The 12,646-nt window shown below is 40.6% G+C and overlaps 1 long non-coding RNA gene across 6 annotated transcripts in view; it reads left to right on the top strand.

The window, feature by feature from the left end:
• Positions 1-6,922: 6,922 nt before the first annotated feature.
• LOC126530588 (uncharacterized) overlaps positions 6,923-12,646 on the top strand; it is a 37,947-nt gene continuing 32,223 nt past the window's right edge. For 4 of the 6 annotated variants that reach the window (XR_011893985.1, XR_011893981.1, XR_011893983.1 and 1 more), the window contains exons 1-2: positions 6,923-7,883; positions 8,815-8,939. This is a non-coding gene — a long non-coding RNA (uncharacterized lncRNA). The remainder of the gene's footprint in view (positions 7,884-8,814; positions 8,940-12,646) is intronic. The other 2 variants (XR_011893982.1, XR_011893980.1) reach the window with 2 other exon arrangements.

Genomic DNA, 12,646 nt, shown 5'->3' with positions numbered 1-12,646 from the left:
TCCCATTGGAACATACTACCCTCTAGAGCCGTAAATTGCCCATCTGCCAACGCAATTATTGACAGTATTGAGAATCTGGAATTCGAATGGTGATATTACCTGTATTTCATATGCAGCCTCTGTAGATGCATTCTTATGGTAAACGCTGTTTCTCCTGCTTCCCAGACGGCTCATTTAAACAGTGTATACATTTATTGAGTGTGTTCTTTTTTGTGTGTGCTAATGCTCTTTGTTTTGGATACACTAGTTTCACTTTATTCTTTTTTTGTACTGTATTCCATGTTGTAACCACTCCTGCATGGGCCCGACGATGGCCTGCAGTATTGTAAAATAAATAAATAAATAAGAATGCAAAAGCATATATATACATACACACACATACATATATAAATATAACAAATTTCACAGAAGTTTACAATAAACACAAGTTAAGTTACCATCAGGAAACATTCTCTTTTCAGAAATTATTTTACATACTTGCAAATATATATGTGCATCTATGTTAAAAAACATTAAAAAAAAATCTGCATATAGGCTGCTGCTTTCGCGACAGACATCACGGCAACGTAGCCCAGGGCGTCATCACATCCTTGAATTTTAACAAACGCGAAGACGCCCTTTGCAGCATCCAGTTTACAACACGAAACCCTGCCACGTGGTTCGGGCACAATCACTGCAGCGGAAACCCGGATTCTAGGAATAGTAGTTACAAGTGTGAATGTATAAACAAAATGAGAATATATGATAAGTTCTGCGGAACTGTTGGAGCAGTTAACAATACACATCTATAAGAACAAATCCAATATTTTAGTTTTGTTGAGAGATAACACATCAACGTGTTGTTGGTTAAAATAGTTAAGTAGGGACGGTAGTGTATGTTTAAGGCATTGGCAGCCATAATTAGTACGTGAGAAAGGGATCTGCCATGGTGCCTGGTGACGATATGAATATGCACTTCTATTTTGTTGTAGAGTTGCCGGGGCTAGGAATGAATCGAGTTTTCCCAGCATAGCATTTCTATAGCTTAGTAATGTTTTGAATTTATATGTGTCACGGGCTCTGATTATTCTGTTTTGTTGGAAAAGCTCTTGCGTATGCTCGAAAAAAGAAACGTTCGCTATTGCCCGAATTGCTTTCTTTTGAAGTATTTCCAGCATTTGAATATTTAGCGCTGTAGTGTTACCCCATATAAGTGAACAGTAACTGAGGTGTGAATGGAGAAGAGCATGATAAATGAGACACTTAACTTGAAAATGTAATGCACTTCAATTGCAATTTAACACACCAACAACTTTTCGTACCTTTGAGCAAACATGACTAACGTGTTCATTCCAGGACATATGCTCTGCGAGTATTATGCCTAGGGTTTTTATGGATGACGTAAGGTTAATTTTATACAGACCCCACACAATATTATCTGGCAATGTAGTAGAACTTCCCAGAGCATGAAAAATAACGCACTTTGTTTTGGTTTCATTGAGGATGAGGCCGTTTGCCTTAGACCATGCTCGAAGTCCATAACAAACGGAGCTTGCTATAGGCGTTATTTCTTTTAAATCTTTACCTGTAAAGAAAACAGAGCAATCATCTGCATACGTGACAAATTTACACATATCGCTCACTTGTACAATATCCTTAATGTAATACAGGAAAAGTATCGGGCCAAGAATGCTACCTTGGGGCACACTCGCTGTCAAAGATTTTATCTGCGATCTGTTCTCATTAATTTCAGCAAACTGATGTCGGCTTTCTAAGTAAGATCAGATAAGTTCAAGTGTTATTCCTCGGGAGCCATATTTTTCCAGCTTTATCAGCAGCAATTTCTGGTTGACCCTCTCAAAGGCTTTGCTGAAGTCTAAGTATAACCCTAAAGTCAGAAATTTTTTGTCAGTGTTCTCTAGAATAAGCTCCTTCTGTATACTTAAAGCAGTTTCCATAGACTGCTTTTTCTTAAACCCGTGTTGACAGTCGGTTAGCAGGCTATGTTTTTGCGAAAATTTATTAATACAAAAGTTAACAATTTTTTTTAGTCCCTTTGATAGCACAGGAAGTATAGATACTGGCCAATAATTGCCCATATTATTTTTGTCACCTCCTTTGTGAACTATTACTCTCGCTACCTGCATATTACGCGGGAAAACTCCGGTTGACAAGAAAATATTAAAAATGTGCATTACTGCAGGTGCAAGTAAGTCTATGACGTACTTAATTGGCCTAATTTCTAAATCATCTACGTCTCGACTATGGCTATTTTTCAAGGATGAAAATGTTGTAATCACCTCAGGGATGCTAGTAATCTTTAGGAATAAAGATTCTCTTAATGAAGCGGCATGCATTGTATCTTGAATGTCGTGATCTATGCATCCTACTTTAACAAAAAAATTGTTAAAACGGTCTGCAAGTTCTGTTCCACCTACAAAAGTGCAATCAATGTTCAACGTATCTGTTTGTGTATCGACCGACTTCCGATTTAGTGCTTTGTTTATTTTTTTCCATACTTTGTCACTTCTGCTATTACCTCCATGGAGTTGTTAGTTGAGTTTTCTTCTCTATTAGTTGCAGGTGTGCCTAATACAGTGTTTTCACTTTAACCTCCTTATTTGCCTTTCTTCACTCTCATTTCCACTTGAAAATTTTGAACTTTGAGTGCCTATAACCTATATTAGGAAGTAGCCGCTAGCAACACTTGGGAAGCAGTGTTTATTTATTTTAAGCATGAATGACATTGTCATTCACTGAATTTTGTGTGTAGTGCACAAAGCATCACATGGCAATAATTTCTTTGTTGAAAGAACTATAAAAGACACTGGTAAAAAATTACTGCATATTTCATTTCGGATAAGTAAGTTGAAAACCCTGTATTGTTTTTAGAATGCTTTTCTTCCCAATTGGATGTTTTACTGGAAAACATTTTGCAGCAGAAATTATGTTCCTGTGTCATCCTTCCAAAAGGCATAGTAAAACTTGTGAGCCCACTTAGTGTCTGCAAAACTGAATGAATTGGTTTTATGTGTAAGATTAAATTGCCCAAATTATACAGAATTTTTTAATGTTAATTATTAAGCTCAAGGATGTAATTAATGCTTTGAAACATTTGTTCTATGCTTCCATATTGTAAATGTAAGCTTTCACACAGTGAACACACTAAATTAGAAATATGCCTGCTATCCATGCTTTTTGCGCGTTAAAGGAACTTGCATGCTTTTGCATGTTTAGGAAATTGCCTTTCATTCTGTTTATACAGCATAATTTTCTCACCTATACTAGTAGCTACAGTGTACTGAGGTTGAGTGCCAAGGCAAGGAACCCGGAAGTTTTACGGGAATAACTACCCAAAATTACTGTGGATGGATCTGGCAGTGGGAGCGGTTCAGGAAGTGCACTGAAACTTCGAAATTAATGTTCAGTGTGACCTGCAGCATCCTGGAGTGAGGGTCTGCACTGGAAGGAAACTATGAAATATGTTAGCAACTAGTCAAACATTGTTTTAACCCCAATGAGTGCTTTTAATGGTGCATAATGGGAAAGGACAACCAGTGACATCGATGCGAGCCTTCAGACTCTAAAGTTTGCTCTATGCATTCCTCTGTGTCATTTCATCAATGGCAACAGAGCAGGCGCGTATGCAGTAATTTTTTTTTTTTGGGGGGGGGGGGGGGGCAACCATAGGTCTCCTTCCTATGCAAATTAGGGGAAGGGTACCTTTATTATACAAATATGAATAATGCCGACCATTCACCATAAAGACACAAAAACCCGAAAAGAGAAATGAAATAAGGTGCATCTCACAGGTAGGCCTGTGAGATGCACCTCTCCTTTACATGGCAAACAAGGAACCCCATCAAATGGACTCACACTGGAAAGAACCGCAGGAAGAACACTGCCAAGGACAAGTAAACAAGTGAAAATGTAAATTAAAGATTTCTATAGTAGAATACATAGCAACCATGGCACATGAACCGCGCGGGGTTGTGTTACTTAGCCAGCCAATCACAAAAGCAAACAAAATCATCATCATGTGGCCTTTTCAACAATGCGTCGTACTTGATAGATCCGGAGAGTCTGCTGTTCTTGAAGAGCCTTTTATCGGCAGAAGCAATGAGGTGTGCAACAGACATGGACAAAGTGTATGGAGTCTGAGCATTTCACTCTTCAAAAGTCTGCGGTACAGTTCATTTCACTGCTGAACCAGTTTTACTCATGAAACTGCACTGAAACTTGAAAACAAATAGTTGCAGCAAAGCAAGCATTTTATAATTTTCAGTTGAATAAAGAATTCGACTTTCGCCATTATTTTATTTACAATACTGCTACTCTCATTTGAGAGCGTGGCAGTTGGGCGATACAGTAGACATGTATATGAATACGCATTTAGGCAGAACAGTTAATTGAAAAAAGGAAGAAAAAAGAAAACAATTGCCCGAGGATAGTAATATAAGAAAGAAGCTGAGTTTAGAAACAAAAATGCAAGTTTTCACATGAGAGTTAATTAACATGATTCTGGCAGTTAAGAACACGTAATTAACTAGTTTATACATAAAATAGGAGCGAACTGAAAGATAACACTTAACGCGTGAAGAAATTTTAAAGTTGTGTGAAGAGATACGCTTTAAAGCGTACACTTTGAGAGCGAGAAGACACGAATGGAAAAAGAAAGAACAATCTAGGCAAGCAATCAGCAGGAAATGGCAGTTATAACAATTATCTTAGGACTAGCAGTAGTACAGTAATGAAAATTTATTTTGGGAACACAGTGTACCATATGTCCACATAACGACAATCAAACAAAAATGGAAAAAGAAAAGTGGGAAGTCGAAAGCACCACAATGCGAAATTTCTGACAATGACACGTGCGATGATAAATTGTTTTATTTACGCACTGCAGCTTCCACTTGTGAAGTAAATTCGGACAACGATTCGATGGCGGTTATAGCAGGATCAAGTTGGTTCCATTCAGCAATTGTAAGGGGGAAGAATGAATACTTAAACGTGTCATTGTTGCATGTGTATTCTGTTAAAGTGTGCGCATGTTTGTTACGTGTTTTTCGAGCCTCAGAAAATGAAATGTACCTGGACACATCTATCTTATAGTTATTTTTTAGAAGCTGAAACAAGAACTTCAGGCGAGCGTGTATTGCCCTGGTAGATAGCATTTGCAATCCAGACTGTGTTAGAAGATTAGTCGGTGAGTCAGTGCGTATATATTTGTTGTGAATGAACCTTATAGCCTTTCTTTCTACTGCCTCTAATTTTGTTATGTTAGTTGTTGTATGAGGAAACCAGACTGTATTTGCATATTCGAGAACCGGCCTAACGAACATTGTGTAGGCCAGTAGCTTCGTTGATGTTGTAGAGAGCTCAAGGCTTCTTTTGAGGAAGAATAGTTTGCGTAATGCTCCTGCCGTGATATTCGAAATGTGTTTATCCCACCTGAGGTCTGAGGTTAATGTAACTCCCAGGTATTTATGTTGTTTAACTTTAGTTAGTGGTATGCCGTTAATCTCATATGTAAAGTTAGATGGTCTTGTTTTCCTTGTTACGGTCATGACCACAGACTTTTTTACGTTAATTGACATCTGCCAATTAGAGCACCAAATAGCTAGAGTGTTGAGGGATGTATTAAGTGCGATGTTATCGTTATAATTAGTGATTTCACTATAGATAACGCAGTCGTCGGCGAACAGTTTTATATTACAACCAATGTTAGCTGTGATGTCATTAATATAGATTATTAAGAAGAGTAATGGCCCAAGAACTGAGCCTTGGGGAACTCCGGAAGTAACGGTGACAGTGTTAGGTGGCATTTTTTCGTAGGTTACAAATTGTGAACGATTGGCTAGAAATTCTTTTATCCAGGCTGAAAGGAGCCCTTTCCCAACAACACCTTCAACTTTAGCGATTAATTTGTTATGGCATACACAATCAAATGCCTTAGATAGATCAAGTAAAATCATGTCAGTCTGGCCGCGGTGATCGATAGTATATGCAAGATCGTGGACTAGTTCTGTTAGTTGGGTTATTGTTGATAAACCACTGCGAAAACCATGTTAGTAGGGAGACAAGAAGCCAATGCTCTCTAGAAAAACCGTTGTGTGCTTTAAGATTATGTGCTCTAGAAGCTTACAGGATGTACTAGTTAATGAAATGGGTCTAAAATTTGAAATTTCTGCTGTGTCGCCTGATTTATGGATAGGTATTATCTTTGCAGTTTTCCAGTCGTTCAGTAGCTGTGAAGTCGTGAGTGATTTACGAAAAATTATGCCGAGGTATCTACTGCACCATTCCGCATACCTTTTCAGAAAGTCGTTAGGTATGTTGTCAGGACCGCTGCCTTTTTTAGGGTCAAGATTAAGCAGAAGATTAAGTATGCCAGCTTCCGTAATGTGTAATTCGCCAATGCTTACGCCCTGTCTCGTTAGAATAGGGGGAATAATGTTATTGTCTGTAGTAAATACTGATTGAAAAAAAATGTTCTATGCGTTGGCTTTCGCAGTTTCTTCCTCTGGGCTTAAATGGGACGCTTCTCCATCATTGGTGCGAAAGTGCCTCCAGAACCTTCCCGGATTATTAGTAAGAAAGCTCGGTAACTTTACATTAAAATAATATTCTTTTGCTCGTTTGGCTGCAAGCTTGAATTCCGCGATGGCATTAGGAAGTTTCGTCACCCTGGATTCGTCTCCTCCTTTAATTTTTATTGTTCTACGCAGTCTTTTCAGACGGCGCTTTGCCTGAATTACTTCTTGGGTTATCCAGGGATTATTTTTTGCTGGCTGCTTGGTTTTAGTGGGCACGTAGTTTGTGACGCAGTAGAGGACGATAGATTTGTACTTATACTCGCCTATTATACTTTAATAGGCGAGGGAAAATGTATAAAATGCGCTAATAATATTATTTTTGTGGTTACCGCCTTATTTGCCTAACAGGAAAAGTTTGAAGTATTAATTATTTGCAGCCTCGCAGAGGAACAGTGGCTGGCGGTTATGAGGCCGTGGGCGGGGCTTTGCTGCATACTTAAGTTGCATCCGACTATAGTTTCGTTTTTTGAATTACCTCTAGAAGAATTACAGAGAAATATATATTTGCGGAACAATCACATTTCTTTTGGATCCCTCGTTTACTGCTCTACCAAGTGCCAAAACTGACTCTTATTGTTATTTGGGAGGTTGTGTAACGATGCGTGGCCGCCAGTTCCGTGCAACCGCATAGAGCGCAGGACGCTGCGGCTCTAGACATGCTGCACCCACCGTGAAGGTTAGAAAAAAGCCCACATAAGCACAACAGAGAAGTGGCAACATTAGGCGGTTTGACTGATAACTGTACAAGCGTCATTCAAGACACACGGAATTGCTCCCCACTTCTGGCGGCGTTTACAGTAACGAACGGCACACGCGTTATCAGCATGATAGCATTGCCTGTTACTTTCCTGTCGGGAATGATAACGCGCATGCCGTTCGTTACTGGAAAGTACCGGGCTCGCCGCGTTAAAGAAAGGAAATGCGGACAAGCAGATGACGATTATCGTTGTGTGGCAAAAGGGTGTAATTATGCTTAAGAGTGTATGCTAGCCACCATACCCTTAGCATAAACATATCTTCTGTGTAAAAAAAAAAAACAAGTTTTAACACAGTGATTTTCGTAAAAAAAAAAAAAAAAAGTCGCTTCCAAAGATTGTGCGCATCTATAGCCAAGCCAATCCATGCCTAAAACTTCCCAAAATGGCCGACTGCATCGTCGAAATCGTTAATACACTCTAATCGTTCACTTGATTTTTCGCTGCATTGGAAATGCAAGCGGTTAATTTCGCCGAATGAAATGTCTCGACGCTTTTCAGCGCCCGTCTCGTGCTTCTGAAAAGAGCTTGCGGTATTGGCGTGAACAGACAGGCAAGTGGACGTACTTATTCTACAGTTATTGAACAGTTACTTATCGATACATATTGAAGTTAGCCTACAAGCTGTCGTTAAAAGTTCCGTCTTTCAGTAGACCTTGTGCAGCGTACTCTCAGCTCAATACGAAATTCTTGACTGCGTTCTCGAGTTTTGTTTAACGGTAATGAGAAGGAGTTAGATAATGCACAGAGGCAAGGTTTTGTCTGGTCTTGCAGGAGTCCCAGGTGCTTTTTGCGCCGCATACACTGTCGCAATCGTTACACATCTGAGGAACCAGACTGGCGGCGCATAGGTAAAGCCGGCTGCCAGTGCAAGCCGCAGTCCCCTACATTGTCGCTATAAAGAGGAAATTTGTACGTGTACTAAGTGTACGCAACGTTTCTTTGTTTAGTATAATTTGGCGGTGCCTCCAGCAGACAAAATGTGGATCCCATACTGCTCCGTCGGTTTGGGCTCGGCAATGCCTCCGCGTGGCGGGCGCGTTTAAGAGAAAGCTTTAGCTCGGGTGTTCCAATCTAAATACATGTAAACGCAGTATTCGTTTTTCTCGGCAACCACTGCACCAAATTTGACGAGGTTTGTTACATTTAAAACAAAAGCTTAGAATCTAGAATTTCTGCTGGGTACACAATAGATTTAAGCGAAACAATTGAAGCAAAGCGGGGCATGGTGCTTTCAGTGCCCAATTTTTTATAGAACATGTAGTTTTCCATTATAAAGGGGACTGTAATGCGATGTCTTTAAGTAGGGGGGTTGTCTTATATTCAGAGTCGACTTATGTTTCAATATTAACGGGAATGAAGTGTTACGCAATTCTATTAACGAAATTTACCTCTGCTGTTTAGTTTCCATATTGTGCGTAGAAGCAACAGTGCGTGCACTTTCAGCTGCTCAGTTCATCTTCAATGCTGCTCTCATTTTGTAGAGTTCATCACTTGTGCATGTGCAACACATTGGCGGAGGCAATACGAACTGCATTTCTCACTAGCTGGACAAGTCGGAATGGCAATGCACCTTGGAGAACAATACTCGAATTGTGAAAGTCTGGTGGTAAGTCTGAATTAATATATCTTCATTTATATTTGGTGTTAACTTTCCAGCGCACTTTCTATCCTATTGAAGAAACATTTAGCCCCGTTTGGCCTGTTTTTTTGAGGGCCTTACATCAGGCCCCCTAGCAAGTTTTAGTTTACACTGCAATTTAAAGCTTCTTGAGACCCGAATACAGCCATGGGACATAATTACTTTTCAAGCTGGTTATTATTGCCTCCAGGCATGTTACGAACATGAAAGATGTTTTTTTAATAACATAGTTTTAAATAACTGGCATCTTCTTTAAATGTCACAGTCATACGTAGACAGGCTAAGAGCTGCATCTCCAACAAGTGAACATCTCATGTTCGCTATGGTAAAAACTGTATTTCATTGCCTGAGCACAGAGGTGAAGATGGAGTTATGTGTAGTAGACTTACTTGGCTGCTGCATCCTGGATTTTCATGCATTAATGAGGAATTCAAAACAGACTTCAAGGTTGCTTCCTGCTGTTTGTGACAATGCAGAGGTCTGGATCAATTTAGTGTGAAATTTCTTGAAAGTAGATGAGAAGAATATGAGTGAACCACTTTCGACAGTTCTACATGCATTGGACTTCATATCCATGATGAATGTTTGGAGTAATGACTTCAGACTTCTGGCATTGCTTTACCGAAATAATCTTTTAAACTGGTTTATTATTAGAGGAGACAGAAGAAATTGAATGCCCTCTTACCACACCACCATGAGGTGAGCGTGACTGCCAACAGAGACACACTCTCCCTCTGCCTTGAGTAGCATCCGCAAGCGACGTTCCTTCCTCGCCTTGTCACATACTTGAGCCGAAGAACCACATCGGGTTCACGTGACTAGCACCACCCGCTTTTTTTTTTTCTTATCCATTTTTGTTGCGTGGCACAGTTTCCACCGTGGCATTGTGCATTCTGAATTGGGCGATTTACCGAAGTAATGCGTCATGGCGAGCGACACGACTGTGTTTTGCGTCGCACTGTTTGTTTGTGTTGCCTTGACTCTGGCTGGGTGTGGCGCTTTCTCGAGAGGGAGGAAAGTGGCGTTTCACTTGAAATTTCAGCTGTCTGTATGACATGCACAGATTTGTCATGAATATCTGTCATGTGCTGTAAGGCTGTAAACTTATGAACAGCATTAAATACATTCTCCTAGTGGTGAATGCAATGCATATTTATCTTTTGCGCACAAAGAAAATGTGAACAGTGTACAGTGCTCCCACTTCTGCGTCAGTCTGATAAAAAGGCCAACAAAGAGTGATACTGCACTAAATCAAGTATCTAGAAATTTGGAGACATACTAGGGATGCTTCTGCAGCAGACATGATTGACCAGAGAGGTTAACAATGTACAGCTGCTTGCGGTGACCAAATGCACAGCACCATCAGTTTTGTGCCATGCTATAATTCTATCAAAACCGCCCGAAATTCTTGCAGCTTTTTAAGAAAGGATTAGTGGCACATAACAGTGTGCCTTTTTTTTCCTGTTTTTTGAATGTATATTTTGCTCCCACATAGCTGATCTGACTCAAAGGTTTATAGTCCTGAAAGCTTGTTTGCTTTGTTATGAATGTTACCAAAAACTTACGTGTGCAAGCTTACCTCTCCCCACACTGAACGCAGACACAGTGAGTTTATTTAGTATGGAAAGCTAAAACAATGTAGTGGCTGCACTATTGTTATGAATCTGTCGTAGTGATAGATGTTGCTGATTTTATGTAGTGCTTGTTTTCATCACTCAGGATATCACCCAAAATGCTAAGAGGCAAAAAAAAAGAATGTATATAATGTTCACAAGATATGGTTATGTGACGAGTAGAGACTGGGTGATGGCAGCCGATTGAGGGAACGAGCTCGCCTGCGGATCTTGCAACCACAAGAGGTTCAAGTAGATTTTATCGCATTAAAGTGTAACAAGTGACTAGCAGAAAAAAAGCCTGGGCATGTCATCAAATGATACCACTGGGAACAAAAGTCTATGGATCTACACGCACCATGAAATACCCAATTTTTTTTTTCTTACTTGCCATGTTGGCATACACTGGTCCACAGTAAAGTTGCAGAATGGGGCTGGCCCTCCATTTCATTCCTGCTTGACAAAGTTGAGATCTCTTAATTCCACTCTTTTTAACTCCCCAGAATGCGAAGAGTTGTACCATTCCTCCAACTTTAAATGAAATTCTTACTATACTGGCTCTTTCAGTATCTACCTATAGGTCACTATCTCTGCCGTGGTACTTGCCAACAAAATGGTATTCTACTTATTGTGAAATTCTGAAGTACTGGAGACTGTTCCAATGACGAGCTTTAATTGCACCTAAACACTAAGCTTTAGTTGCCAAAAATGATTCTATTTAGCAAGAGCATGCTTGGACTATGACACAAGGATGGAGGCCAAAAAGTTACTGCCCTTCCACTGCTGCGAAGTGGGGTGCAAGCGAAACTTGGGATCTGCGGCTCTTTGTAACGCCTCACGGCGAGGGCGGCACGTCAACGTCGACCCCTTTCTCAAGTTCCCGGTGGCATCAATCAAACACTGCCTGTTCTTTGGCCAAAGGCACAACACGTGGCCTGCTCCCACTGCCATTCCTTCAACACAGCCTGCTCGTCGGCAGAACAGACCAAACGCAGCCTCCCCATCTGACTGCTGGGCCTGAACTGGTGTGGGAAACTGCGGGTGTCAGGCGAGCGAACACACCCTTTCCCTCCTCTGGAAGAAGGGGACGCCCGTGATTGGCTCATGCCTTGCGCTGCTTCTACTTACCCACCTTAAAGGCAGCGTTTGATGAACTGACAGTGGCTGAATCGGTTAGCATGGTGGTCTCGCAACCCAGAGGTCGGTGGTTCGAATCCGCAGCCTGATAAGCAATTTCTATTTTTTCGCGCGGTAACACCGACACCAGTGAGGCAATACAAGCTTCTATTAAAAAGGTCACAAATGGTTGCATCTTATGCCAGTTCCTGTTCATGTGGACATTCAGTGTTATTTTTCACTGTCAGAAGTATCTTTGAAGAAAAAAGGGGAGGGGGGCCAACAAAGTATCAACACTAAAGAAGCAACGTCGACGTACATGGTAGTTGAAATAAATCGATGATTATATGTTGATTATGCTGTCATGTACGACGCACAAATTGTGAGATGGATCTGGTGAGCTTCAAGCTCACCTGTCAGCACTCTCATTGGCCTGTTGAGCATGTGTAGCGTTGGTAAGATTAGCATTTCCTCTCTTCAGCGTTGACTGCTGCATTGTGGCGTGGTGGAGCACTGCCATTACGAATCCCCTCACAAACTATGAGCTACCAAGCTGCACTAAGACCAGTGCACCAGTTTCACGTCTGTGCGCACTCAAGGATGACAGCCCGCTTTGCATGCGAACTCAGATGTGCATACATACAAATTCTTGATTACGTCTCTCATTGTACTGTTACACTAAGGTACGTTTTAATACTGCATAAAATTACTGCTTAATTTGCACATCACATAGCATTAATTATAAAAAATTCAGCATGTGCATATTATAGCCGGCTATAAAGAAAAAAGTTACAGAGCTCCTTCCAACATATCATGCTATGTTTCGCAAGCTGTTCCAACAATGAAATAGATGATTGCACAATGGTGGCCGCTTTTCATAAGTTAGCTTCGCTGGAATACATCTGTGTTAGTGGCAAAGCATACGAATTTGGTTTCGTGTCTTGG

The sequence above is a fragment of the Dermacentor andersoni genome, chromosome 4, assembly GCF_023375885.2.
Source record: "Dermacentor andersoni chromosome 4, qqDerAnde1_hic_scaffold, whole genome shotgun sequence".
Lineage (NCBI taxonomy): Eukaryota > Metazoa > Arthropoda > Arachnida > Ixodida > Ixodidae > Dermacentor > Dermacentor andersoni.
The sequence above is the reverse complement of the archived record's forward strand: the minus strand, read 5'-3'. Positions and strand labels throughout refer to the sequence as shown.